Raw genomic sequence first — 13087 nt, forward strand, 5'->3', positions numbered from 1 at the left:
TAGGAGGTGGGGCCTTTGAGAGGTGACTGGGTCCTGAGGAAGGAGCCTTGGTGGGTAGAATCAGTGCTCTTATAAAAGAGACCCCAGACAGCTCCCTTGCCCCTTCTGCCATGTGAGAAATCTGCCATCTGGAAAGGGGACCCCCACCTGGCCATGCTGGCCCCTGGGTCTCAGACTCCCAGCCTCTGGAACACTGAGAAATGAATGTCTGTTGTTCCTAAGCCTCCCAGTCTATAGTATTTTTTACGGCAGCCAAGCAGACTAGAGTGTGGCCCTAATGAAGCATCATAGAGGCTGGAGGGGGTCGGCCTGTGGGCGGTCCTTAACATGTGCGTTTTCACTGGTTTGGGGGCATCCTTTACTATTTTATCTCAGCAACTGAACACATCTCTAAGCTGCTAAAGATCACAAACTGTAAGCCTCAAGTGACATATTTGCCATTGTGAATACCCAAGAATTCTCAGATCATTCATGATTTTATTACTAGCAGTTGCAGCACCTTCATTTTTAATTTCCACTCATTTTTAAATGAAATAGTAGGAAAGCAATAAGGTGAAAAGACAAATAATTGAGTTAGACTGGCTTTGTCACTGAAACGTAGGCTGGCCGGTAAGGGCTGAGAACGTTCATTTGTCAGCTGACAAGGCATGTGTGCGGCTGTATATAGTCGCTCGGTCGTGTCGACTGTTTGCGACTCCATGGACTGTAGCCTCCAAGCACCTCTGTCCATGGGATTTCTCTGGTAAGATACTGGAGCGGGTTTCCATTTCCTGCTCTAGGGGTTCTCCCTGACTCGGGGATTGAACCCTGCATTGCAGATGGATTCTTTAACACTGAGCCACCAGAGAAGCAGCTCGGCTGACCGGGGCTCTCGCTCAGTGTGCACAGAGCAGAAGGCTTAAGTGTCGCTCAGTGTGCACAGAGCAGAAGGCTTAAGTGTCGCTCAGTGTGCACAGAGCAGAAGGCTTAAGTCTCCAGGAAGTGGACGGAAAGGCAGGGTGTAGGAGAGCTGAAGGCCACCGCTGGTTCGTTTGCTCATTTCAGCAGCTGGGCTTGGTGAGGTGCAGGGAGCTGTGGCCCCGTCCTTGGGGGTGGGTCCCATGTCGCCTGGGCGAACCTTGGGGGACAGAAGCTGGCCTGGAGGTAGGGGTGATGTTAACACAAGTTCAGGTCCCTGGTGCACAGTGGGGTCAAACAAACGGAAACTTCGGAGGTTGGGCCGGAGAAAGGTTTATTTCAGGGCCATGCAAGGAGAATGGGTGCCTCGTGCCCTAAGGAGCCCCGAACTCCCTGAGGGTTTCAACAAAACCCTTTTAAAAGCCTGAGGAGAAAGGAGGGTCACAGACGTGTGATAAGCTCGAGCATGACTCTGGTTGGCTGATGCTGAGGCAGCAGGTGATGTCATAGGGACTAACATCATCAGTCCCAGGGCTGGGGGCCCAGGGTTCAATCCGTGGTCAGGGAACTGGATTCCATGTGCCACTGCAACTTAAAACCTGGAGCAGAAAAATAAATATTTCAAAACAAAACGTTATCAGTCCTTAGGCTCCAAGAGGCCTGGGGCTGTGTGCTCACGGTTGTCAAGTAGTTAACATTTTCCATTTGTTGAAGAGGGAGGTTTTTATTTTATCTACCAGAAAACCTCAGGAAATGTGCACTCAATACTGTCATCCAGGTGCTTCAGCAGGGAAGTCAAGCAGAGGACACGGGAAGGCCCCAGGGGGTCCTGCTCCCTTACAGTGAGAGGTGAAGAGGTCAGAGTCAAGGTGACATGCAGGTGCTACGCCCCTCTAACTTCTGTTTCATTCCTATAATGACTGAGTTGCCCACAAAACCCACTTCCTTTGGTCCCTCCCCTCAAGCACCATGCATCTGTCCCTGAGAAAGGGCAGCCTCAAGGCTGAGTCATGTCAAACAAAGGGTCCAGAGAGGGCTGGTCTTTCCCCAAAAGACTGAGATGCAGATACACGCGTGAGAGTGCTTGGCACACTCCCAGGTCGGATGAGGAGCTGTCTGACCAACAGGGAGTGGGTGGTGGGGCCGGTCCCTCAGTGCCTCCCGGCACCCCCTGCATCCCCCTGCCCCCACAGTGACTCAGAGGCTTCCTGCTGGCCCCAGGCAGCTGACCTTTTCCCAGCACTACATCCCACTTCACAGTCATAAACTTTCCTTCCACGCTCGCGTGTGTGGTTCATTTATCCAGTATCCAGGGGTGTGTGTGTGTGCCAAGTTCAGAAAGTGGAAAATTCCTCCTTGGTTTCCTTCTTAGAGACTTCGCTACAGATGATAAGTCCACAACATCTGGAATAAATGATGGTGGTTGGGGAGCGCTCAGAGTTGTAGGACGTTGGGACGAAGCCCTGGAGGCCACACGTCTCAAGCGGAATTCTTCTGGGGCCCTTGAGCGATGGAGGATGGAAACTGTGCAGCTATCCCTCTTCCCCTGCCAAACCCAGGCAGCTCCTAAGGGACGCTGATGTTTGTTGCAGCGAAACTGAAACCTCACCCTCCTCTTCTTCCTCCTAGAGGAAGGGGCAATCAGACCTTGAGCCCTGGCTCTTGCCCTCAAGAGTCACCTCTCCCCAGAGGCTCTTTTCTTCTTCTTCTTTTTTAAATCAAATCCACAAGATCGAGAAAGCCAGTACAGTTCCTGCCTGTGAGTTGCAAAGGGAAATGTAGATTCCAAAACCTGCACATTTGCCAACCTGTTTAGGTAGGTTTTCCAGGAATGTGTCTGCTTTTCCTTAAATAATCTGTTGGTTCTGGTCTACCATTGACTCAAACTCCTGAAACAGAGCAGGACCCTGTGGTCCCTCCCCCAGCAGGTCCTCTGCCTCCCCTTTGTCTGTGGAAAACTTTAGTCAAAGAATAAGTTTCATCAGAGAAATGAGAAATGCAGAAACAAAGGAAAACAGTCAAAGGAGACCACATAATCATGATGCAGTCGTTAGGCACAGTCAAGGACCTTTAGTTTCTTGTCAAGGGCTATAGATAATATTCTCAGCTGTATCCTGTGAGCTGTCTTATAGATACTAACACACCAGATGGGAGAAGTTAACTACATGATGAAAAGATTGTACAGAGGACAGAAGCTGCCACAAATCCAAGAAGTGGCCTCAAAGAAATGGGAACAAAGGACCCTGGAGATGAAGATTAACTGTACCTAAAAGAATCAAGATGACACTGGTCAGGCCACCAGTGACCAATCTGATGACGACTATCACGCTGACTGTGCTGTTCTGCATGCAGCCCGCCCCCCTCCCCCAACCCCGGACTATAAAAGTTCTGTGGGGGGAGTTGGCTTTTGGACAGATGTCTGCCCTTACCCCCAAGTTGCTGGCATCTGAAATAAAGCAAACTTTCCTTTCCACCAACCTGGCCTGTTTATTGGCTTTTGGGCATCGAGCAGTCAGACCCACCCCACGCCTTCCAGTAACCGTCTGACAAAACACAAAAATTAGTTTTTTTGCTACTTTGGCAGGATATAAACAAGCTGCTTTAATATGGCAAGTGGTTGTTTGATTTTTCCTGCCTTTCTCGACTGCTTTGGGAGGGTTTGCAGTTTAAGCTGTCTTGATCAGAGGCTCTCTTATTAACAACAACTGCCATGCCCCACCTCTGATGCCCTGATCTGACTGTTCCTAGGAGCACAGCAGATGCCGATCTGCAAGGACCTCAGCGACTTTACTGAAGGAGAAGAGAGAGCAGGAGAATGGAATCCACGGGGAGATGTCATCAGAGGACTGGACCTCAGGCGGTTTTCTTGTCTTTATCAGGAGGCTGCCCAGCCCCCACCTCCCAGCCCCTGGGAAGGGGAGAAAGCACATCTTTTCTGAATGCAGGTCCAGTAAGGGGCCTTGGGGGACAGGGGTGCACTCACGTCAGCTGAAACAGGTGGCACTAAAATGTCTCACGGGATGGCTTATGCTGTGTTCTGCTCTGTCTCCTCTTCTCTGCCTGCCTCCACTTTCCTACTGCAGGAAGGGCTAGGGGTGGGATTCTTAGACCCACCTGAGCTCTGCCACAGAGGAGAGCTGGATGGGGTGAGAGCCAGTGGTCCTGGCAGACTCAAAGCCTGTGCCTGAAGACTGTGTACCCCTGCCCCCTCTCTGTCCAGAATGAAATACTGTGTTGTTGTTGTTTGGTCACTCAGTTGTGTCTGACTCTTTGTGAACCCATGGATGGCAGCATGCCAGGCTTCCCTGTCCTTCACTATCTCCCAGAGTTTGCTCAAACTCATGTCCATTGAGTCGGTGATACCATCCAACCATCTCATCCTCTGTCATCCCCTTCTCTACCTGCCCTCAATCCTTCCCAACATCAGGGTCCTTTCCAGTGAGTTAGCTCTTTGGATCAGGTGGCCAAAGTACTGGAGCTTCAGCTTCCGCATCAGTCCTTCCAAAGAATATTCAGGGTTGATTTCCTTTAGGATGGACTGGTTTGATCTTGCTGTCCAAGGTACTCTCAAGAGTCTTCTCCAGCATCACAGTTCTAAAGCGTCAATTCTTCGGTGCTCAGCCTTCTTTATGATCTAACTCTCACATCTATACATGACTACCGGAAGCACCATAGCTTTGACTATACGGACCTTTGTTGGCAAAGTCACATCTCTGCTTTCTAATATGCTGTCAAGGTTTATCATAGCTTTTCTTCCAAGGAGCAAGTGACTTTTAATTTCATGGCTGCAGCCACCATCCGCAGGGCTTTTCTGCTGGCTCAGACAGTAAAGAATTTGCCTGCCAATGCAGGAGGTGCGGGTTTGATCCCTGGGTCAGGGCATGGCAACCCACTCCAGTATTCTTGCCTGGGGAATCCTACGGACAGAGGAGCCTGGCAAGGCTGCAGTTCATGGGGCCACAAAGAGTCAGACAGGACGGAGCAACTAACATTCACTTTTCAGTCACTGTCCGCAGTGATTCTGGGGACTAAAAAAGTAAAATCTGTCGCTGTTTCCACCTTTCCCCCCTATTTGCCATGAAGTGATGGGACTGGATGCCATGATCTTCGTTCTTTGAATGTTGAGTTTGAAGGCAGCTTTTTCACTCTCCTCTTTCGCCCCCATCAACAGGCTGTATCAAGTGATTCCGGCTCCTCTTGGGTTGCATAACTTCTGGGTCAAAGGGCTTTGTTTGTTATTCTGTGACCGCAGGGCAGCAGAAGTCTTCCCTACAGCCAAGTCTTGAGCCAACAGAACTTCCTGCCTGTGTAACAGGATGACATCAAGAAGGAAAGAAAGCAGCCCCGCGGGTGAAGGATCTTGTGAAAGAGAAAAGCATTTCCTCTCTTGAGACAGGGGGAACCGAGGTTAACGCCCCAACTTGGAGACATCAAAGGTCTCCCCGCGGCGCCACTGCGCCCTCTGCTGGCGAATCCGAGTGAACGCGCCCCTTGTGTGGGAGCCTGGAGCATCCCGGACTGAGAACGCAGCATCCTTCCCCTCGCAGCGGCCTGCGCAGCCTGTCCGGGTCTCCACCTTAAGGCCAAGAGCCTCCTCCTTCTCAGGCTGTGGGAAAGGTTGAGAGAGTGCCATTTTCTAAGCCTGTCACTGAGTTTCTAACCCTTGGGCTTCCAAGCCTGAGCCGCCTGTCCACGAGTTGTGACGGGGACCAGGAGACTGTACTTTTATGCCCTCGAGGCAGGGGTGTAGGCGGTGGTTCCTAAAAGATTGCCCCGCCGCCATGCTGCCTGGGGTCCAACCGCGACTCCACCACCTACTAATTGAGTGCATTTGCTAAATCTGTGACTTCTTAGCCCCTCAAGCCAAGTCACATATTCTCTGTTTTAGTTTCTTCCTCTGTAAAAAAGAAAAAAAAAAATACAAGTACCAATATTGCAGGACAACCAGCCAGTAAAATACTTCTTGGTGCCTAGTGAGACCTCAGTGAACACTGGCTTTTATTATTCTTATATTGTTACAATAATTCATGGGCTTCCCTGGTAGCTCAGCCGGTAAAGAATCCGCCTGCCAATGCATAAGGCGCAGGTTCCATCTCTGGGTCAGAAAGATCCCCTGGAGAGGGAATGGCAACCCACTCCAGTATTCTTGCCTGGAAATCCCCTGGACAGAGAAGCCTATTGGACTACAGTCCGTGGGGTCACAAGAGAGTCGGACATGACTCCATGACTAAACAACAACAATAATAATTCATATTATTTTTTACTGTACTGTCATTTTTACTATAGTTATTATTTTGCACTTATTAATTTTGTTGCCACACTAATGATAACAGCAATAAGTAGCTTTCAAGGAGTACTCACAACTTTTCAGACATTTTTCTACATGCTTTGTACATAATGGTTCATCATCAGCTCTGTGAGGTGGCACCCTAAGGATTTCCACTTTGCAAGTGAGGAAGGAAGCTTGGTCTGGTGTTAGAGGGGCTTGGGAAGCAGAGAACCTGGGTTCCAGGTGGCTAATCTCTCTGTTCCATTAGCCCAGTGAGCTGTCTCTAGAATCCAGGTGACAGTGATACTTTCTTGATCGGGAGTGGTATATTAAGTGTGATATGTGGAAAGGACTGGAAGCCCTACACACAGCTGCTAATCGGTATTGCTGTGAATATGGTTTACCCAAGACTACTGTATATAACTGAGCTTACAGAGTAGTTTCATCTTAGGAAAAACCTGATTTTGCATATATGAAATAAGCTCTTGAGCTCAGAGAGTGATTATATTGGGTTGGCCAAGACGTTTGTTTGATGTTTTCCATAACATCTTACAGAAAAACATGAGTGAACTTTTGACCAACTCAATATTTTTGCTTTTTTAGTGAAAATAGATTGTGGGGCTCATTTAGTGAGTGATTCTCAAAGTTTATATGAACTGAATAAAAAACAGAAAAACACAAAACACTGAAAAAATATAGATTATATATTATATTGGGTCCAAACAAAGGAAAGGAAGGATGTATTTTCCCACATAATTGTAAGTAAAATAGAAAAGCATAGAATAAACTGGAAAAAAAAATGTGAGCAAGCATAAGAAAGATAAGCATTGCTATTCTTAATGCCCACTAGAAAAGGGGCCAGAAGATATGAATAGGAAATTCATAAAATAAGGGCAAATTCCTACAAATGCCTAGTAGAAGAGGAAGTGGAAAACAACGGCAAGTCGCCTGTCCCTGCCAGTTTAGGACACGTACAAGGTGCTGGACTCCTATCTAACCTCTTTAATATATTCTCTCATCTAGTACTGTCAGTGACCTTATATTTTCTCTGCTTTAAAAATGAAGACGTTAAGGATATAAGAGGTCACCCAGGAGTAAGCAGTTGCAAGAAATGGCCCCAGGGAAATGCATCACTAAGTGTTTAATGGTACTGTAGCTTTGCCCTTAAATGTCTTGATGTGATAACAATAGCACTGTTACGTTTCCAAAAGAGTCTTTGCATTTTGGATGGGATATAATGAAGCATTTATGGATGAAATACTAGGACGTCAGAGATTAGCCTCAAAATAATTCAGCATAGAGAGAGGAGGAACCCTCTATAGAATGTGTGAAAGATGACTGTGAATGATGCTCATGGGGGCCCATGGTATTATTTTATCTATTTTTGTATATATATAAACTTTTCTCCAAAATAAGTTGGAACATTCCAGTAGGTTAAAAGGAGATTAAAAAAAAAAAACCAACTAACTCTCAGACATTTGAGCAAATTTTTCTATGAAAAAAGAAAAAGATTTGTTTTTCTAGCTAAGGGAAAAGGTATGTGGTTTTCTTTATTTTCAGAAATATAAACAGCTTTTCCTTTTCCTGATTATTTGCCCACTGGCAATATTTGTAAAGACATGAAATTATTTAAAATATTTATTAATCTTTTGGTATATATATGAATATTTACATAGACCTGACCTCACAATCTGTACCTAATTGTTCCCCAATAACAGACTAACATATCAGCATTCCAGCATATCGTGGACATAATTACAATCCAATAAGATAGAACTACATGTTTTGTGTTGAGATATAATTGACATATAACTAAACTAGTTTCAAGTGTATGACATAATGATTTGATATTTGTATGTCCTGTGAAATGGTCCCCACAATAAGTCTGGTTGATATCCCTCATCATACATAGTTACCATTTTTCTTCCTGTAATGAGAATGTTCAAGATCTCCTTTCTTGGCCCCTTTCAAACATACAACACAGGATTATTAACTATATCCCCCACCCACCATTTTTAATGGTTGCCTAGCTTCCTATCAGAGAAGGCAATGGCACCCCACTCCAGTACTCTTGCCTGGAAAATCCCATGGATGGAGGAGCCTGGTAGGCTGCAGTCCATGGGGTTGCTGAGAGTCAGACATGACTGGGTGACTTCACCTTCACTTTTCACTTTCATGCATTGGAGAGGGACATGGCAACCCACTCCAGTGTATTCCCCACCCACCATTTTTAATGGCTGCCTAGCATCCTATTGGAGAAGGAAATGGCACCCCACTCCAGTGTTCTTGCCTGGAGAATCCCAGGGACGGGGGAGCCTGGTGGGCTGCTGTCTATGGCGTCACACAGAGTCAGACATGACTGAAGTGACTTAGCAGCAGCAGCATCCTATGGAAATCCCCTCATTGCTCAGAGAGTAAAGAATCTACCTGCAATTCAGGAGACCCGGGTTCGGTCCCTGGGTCAGGAAGATCCCCTGGAGAAGGAAATGACAACCCACTCCAGTATTCTTGCCTGAGAATACCATGGACAGAGGAGCCTGGAGGGATACAGTCCATGGGGTTGCAAACAGTTGGACACAACTGAGCAACTAACATTAACATCCCATTGGATAGAAGTATTATAATTTTCAAACTAATCCTTGATTTTAGGATCTTTTGGGACTTCCCTGGTGGTCCTGCAGTTAAGACTTAACCTCCTAGTGCAGGGGATGGGGGTTCGATCCCTGCTCAGAGAGCTAAGATCCTACATGCTTCATGGCTAAAATTCCAAAACATAAAACCAAAGCAATATTGTAACACATTCAAGAAAGACTTTAAAAAAATGGTCCATAAAAAAATCTTTAAAAAATATTAGGAAAAAAAGGGTCTTTAGGTTTTTTCCAATTTGTTGCTTTTGCAAATGTGGTGCATTCATCTGATGATTTGCCTTGGATAGGTGACTGGAAATAGAATTTCCAAGTTAAGACGTCTGAAACATCCTTCCAAATTCCCCTTAAGAAAACTTGTGGTTGTGACTCATACCATACTGGTTGAAGATACCAGCGAGTGAAATATTTATTCATAGATAAAGAATTTCAGGCTCATGTTTGAATTGTTGTTTTGGTCATCACAATGGAAAATTTCTTGTTTCATGCATTTTTGTATGCTTCAAAAGAGATGATGGACAAGATGGGGTGGGATATTTGGAGTCTTGAAGGACCAGGTTACACACTTCTGGGGGCTGGGGTGCAGCTGTGTAATTCCCAGGCCTGTCTCCCTGGGGTGTGCATGGGTGAGACCGTGTGCGCTATGATGCTGGTGGCCCTGGCGGGGCGCGGTCTCCAGCAGTACCTTGACTTGGTGGCGGGGCCGCTCCTCAGGTCTGGGCTCTCTTGCTGCCGCATCCAGTTGCATCCTAAAACCTTGATAACCCACAGTATAGGGATGAGGAGAGGTACAGGGCTCCAAACAAATGAAGCGGAGAGGCATCAAGGCATTGCGTCTGCCTGCTTCCCACTCCGGTAGAGTAAGTTACTTACACAACAGCGATGTCACAACTCTGTTGTGTTTTCTCCTTTCCCTCCCCACCCCAGCTGAAAGAGGCCGAGGTCTTTGGTTTTAAGAGGAGAGGACAAAGATGAGTCAGATGGGCCGCCATGGAGAGCTGCTCCCCTGTGAGGAGTGTGAGCCCCTAAAATTAAGAGGAGGCTTGCAATTGGAGGATGTCCCTGCCCTGCTCCAAAGTCACTGGTTCTGAGTTAATTGTGCATAGCACAGGTGACAGGCACGGATATTCCTGAGAAGAGACGCTTGGGGAGGCTATAGGTCTTGTGAGTAGGTATTGACGTCAGCTTGTCGGGGAACTGGGTCATTTGTAGAAATGTGGCTGGACCTAGAGACTGTCATACGGAATGAAGGAAGTCAGAAAGAGAAAGAAAAAATCGTATGTTAACGCACAGATGTGGAATCTAGACAAATGGTGCAGATGATCCTATTTGCAAAGCAGAAATAGACACACAGATGTAGAGAGCAAATGTATGAACACCAAGTGGGAAAGAGAGGGTAGAAGGAACTGGGAGATTGGGACTGATGCATATTCACTATTGATACTGTGTATACAATAGACAGGGCTTCCCAGGTGGCTCAGCGGTGAAGAAAAAGAAAAAACAAAAAAATCTGCCTGCCAGTGCAGAAGCCTCAGGAGATGTGAGTTCGATCCCTGGGTCTGGAAGATCCCCTGGAAGAAGGCGTGGCAACCCACTCCAGTATTCTTGCCTGGAGAATCCCATGGACAGAGGAGCCTGGCGAGCCGCAGTCCGGAGGGTCACACAGAGCCGGACACGACTGAAGTGACTTGGCGCCTACAGAGTGACTAGTAGGAACATGCTGTACCGCGCAGGGAGCTCTGTCTGATGCCCTGTGGTGGCCTGAATGGGAAAGTGCAGACGGGAGGCCATAGATGTATATGTGCGACGGATTCATTTCACTGTACGGTAGAAACTCATCCAACGTCGTAAAGCGAGTCTACTCCAATAAAAATTAATTTTAAAAAACTTGCTTGTTCGAATAAATCAACAGTGCAAAATCCTTTACTGGGGTGGGTGGAAAATAGCAGGACATGTACTCCAGGCCTCCGTGTTTGAAAACCATTCCCTTCTGAGGTTTCCATCTTTTCCATTTGGAATAACATCAGTCAGCTGGGAAAATCCCCACAAACGACTGAATGGAGGAGAGGCAGGCTCTGTCCATCTCATTCAGGGAGGTGGTGGCCCCGGATCGGGGAAGGTTCCGCTTTGCTGATGGCAGAGAATCTGGAAAGGAATGGCTTGTCCTCAGGGCTGCTGGCCCCATCCCAGGGCAACCCCCAGCCCCCTGCCCCGCCCCCAATCACGGTTGGCAGGCCACTGGGGCACAGCCTCTCCGTGAACCTCCCTTGGGAGGTAGCTGCCTGTCTGCCCCCAAGGACCAGAACAGACTTAAAAAACCCCTGCAGACAGACAAGGGCTTTCCTGGTAGCTCAGCTGGTAAAGAATCTGCCTGCCATGCTGGAGATCCCAGTTCGAATCCTGGGTGGGGAAGATCCGCTGGAGGAGGACATGGCAACCCACTCCAGTGTTCTTGCCTGGAGAATCCCATGGACAGAGGAGCCTGGTGGGCTACAGTCCGTGGGGGTCCCACGACTGAAGAGTCAGACACTCCTGAAGTGATTAAGCACAGAACAGCCGACACACAAGCTGCGAGAATACCCCCACACGCCAAACCTGGCGTTGATGCAGGCGGCCCTCGAGGCATCTGCGGTTGCTCCAAGTGTCCTGCAGGGGGAGCCCTGGCATTTTTAAAAATTCAATTTCAAAGGGTTTCTGTGAAGAGTTGAAATGTTGATTTGACCCAAAGCAATGAGAATCTCCTGTTCCTGTTGCTCAGTTGTGTGTGTTTACTCAGGGACAACTCTCTCGGGCTTCCCCCGCCACCCCCAGGAGAGTGGAGAAGGAATAGGCTCTTTCCATGAACCAAACACTCTTAACAGAGGTGGCCCGTGGAGTCTCTTCAGGCTTGGGGTGGTTGTTCCTTGGGGTGGGGAGTGGGGAGGGAAGCGGTCAGGCTGTTGCAGCGAAAAGGAAAATATTTTTTTTTTAAAGAATGAGTTTTTTTTTTCTTTCCCTTTCCCAAGAGCAAGATGATAAAGAGAACACTGAACAGGCCTGACCATGCCGAGTTTTTTTTTTTTTTACTTTAACTGCTCCTTTTTTTTTTTTTCATTTATTTTTATTAGTTGGAGGTTAATTACTTTACAATATTGTAGTGGTTTTTGCCATACATTGACATGATCAGCCATGGATTTACATGTGTTCCCCATCCCGATCCCCTCTCCCGCCTCCCTCCCCATCCCATCCCTCTGGGTCTTCCCAGTGCACCAGCCCTGAGCACTTGTCTCATGCATCCAACCTGGGCTGGGGATCTGTTTCACTCTTGATAGTATATTTGTTTCAATGCTGTTCTCTCTGAACATCCCACCCTCACCTTCTCCCACAGAGTCCCAAAGTCTGTTCTGTACATCTGTGTCTCTTTTTCTGTTTTGCATATAGGGTTATCATTACCATCTTTTTAAATTCCATATTTATGCATTAGTATATTTTATTGGTCTTTATCTTTCTGGCTTACTTCACTCCGTATGATGGACTCCAGTTTCATCCATCTCATTAGAACTGATTCAAATGAATTCTTTTTAATGGCTGAGTAATATTCCATAGTGTATAAGTATCATCGCTTCCTTATCCATTCATCTGCTGATGGGCATCTAGGTTGCTTCCATGTCCTGGCTATTATAAACAGTGCTGCGATGAACACTGGGGTGCACGTGTCTCTTTCAGATCTGGTTTCCTCAGTGTGTATGCCCAGAAGTGGGATTGCCTAACTCTCCATGTTTGCTTTTCTGCCCCCCAACTCTGTAGGAGCTGCACTTCACACCTTTTATCCTTGGACTCCATGCCTAATACATCCTATATCTGGTGTTTATCTTTACAACACCCTTTCCCTTGTCAGAAAGTAGGCCCCAGAGCCACCGAACTGCCAGACTCAATTACTGGGTTACTGACTCCAGCCTATGACTGTGTTTGAAACAATGCAAGAAGGAAAAACCAAGATCCTATCACCTTTGTCCCTCATCACCAGCACCAGACGGCAAGCCCTCACACACGCCCCTGGACTCCTCATGGGAGGGGCCTAGTTCTTGTCGCTTGAGCCTACTGTGTTCCCCTCTCCGCTGGCTGAGAAAGCCATCTTTCTATTTCCTCCAAACTCTGTCTCCATATTTTTCATCTGGCTTCGGTGGGCAGAGAAGGCCAAGATTTTGGCCAGCAACGAGGCCACTTCCGCTGCAGCACCCTGCCTCCCCATGGTCCTGTAGCTGTCACTGTCTGCACTTAGGTTAGGGGGAACTAA

Source organism: Cervus canadensis, chromosome 5 (assembly GCF_019320065.1).
Source record: "Cervus canadensis isolate Bull #8, Minnesota chromosome 5, ASM1932006v1, whole genome shotgun sequence".
NCBI lineage: Eukaryota > Metazoa > Chordata > Mammalia > Artiodactyla > Cervidae > Cervus > Cervus canadensis.